Source organism: Penaeus monodon, chromosome 31, assembly GCF_015228065.2.
Source record: "Penaeus monodon isolate SGIC_2016 chromosome 31, NSTDA_Pmon_1, whole genome shotgun sequence".
NCBI classification, from domain to species: Eukaryota; Metazoa; Arthropoda; class Malacostraca; order Decapoda; family Penaeidae; genus Penaeus; species Penaeus monodon.
This window is the reverse complement of record NC_051416.1, coordinates 21,590,967-21,591,226: the sequence shown is the minus strand read 5'-3', so window position 1 is coordinate 21,591,226 and position 260 is coordinate 21,590,967. Positions and strand designations below refer to the sequence as shown.

General features: G+C 36.5%; 1 protein-coding gene across 42 annotated transcripts in view; it reads left to right on the top strand.

The window, feature by feature from the left end:
- LOC119593093 (cytoplasmic dynein 1 intermediate chain-like) overlaps positions 1–260 on the top strand; it is a 47,628-nt gene that overhangs the window by 36,887 nt on the left and 10,481 nt on the right. The gene's annotated exons all lie outside the window — the stretch shown is intronic.

The window sequence follows — 260 nt, the reverse complement described above, 5'->3', positions numbered from 1 at the left end:
CTGACACAGTAACATGTACACATTTTTTGCCTTCGTTGGCTTCTTGTCCATGTCCGACGCATTGTCGGCTTGCACGACAATGCTGTTTTGCTACAAATGTGAGCTAATATATGATCTCATTGTCACTGTGCCACATGTGTTTTATGTTCATTATGCATCAGAGATTTGTAGATGAAATTAACACTTTAAGATCCTCTTGTACTGCTGTTTTTTCATGTTAGAGAGTAATGATTAACACTAAAAGTATGTAATCAACTGTT